The sequence below is a fragment of the Fukomys damarensis genome, unplaced genomic scaffold (assembly GCF_012274545.1).
Source record: "Fukomys damarensis isolate Sample0158 unplaced genomic scaffold, DMR_v1.0_HiC HiC_scaffold_35, whole genome shotgun sequence".
Lineage (NCBI taxonomy): Eukaryota > Metazoa > Chordata > Mammalia > Rodentia > Bathyergidae > Fukomys > Fukomys damarensis.
Window position 1 is genome coordinate 46,288,697 of NW_022900947.1, and position 210 is coordinate 46,288,906.

Consider the following 210-nt stretch of genomic DNA (forward strand, 5'->3'; position numbering starts at 1 on the left):
AACATAAATCTTCTCAGAAGGTTTTATAAATCATTCTTATTTTTCCTATTGCAAAATTGCCAGATTGAAAGAAATGATATAATCTACTTTCATTTCCAACAGCATTTCTTTGACATTTTTTCTAAAATAGGAGCAAGTTGTTTATTGTTTAAATTCTGCATTGAATGCAAAAGGAAGACTTTTATATTCATTCTAAAAGGATTGAAAAAA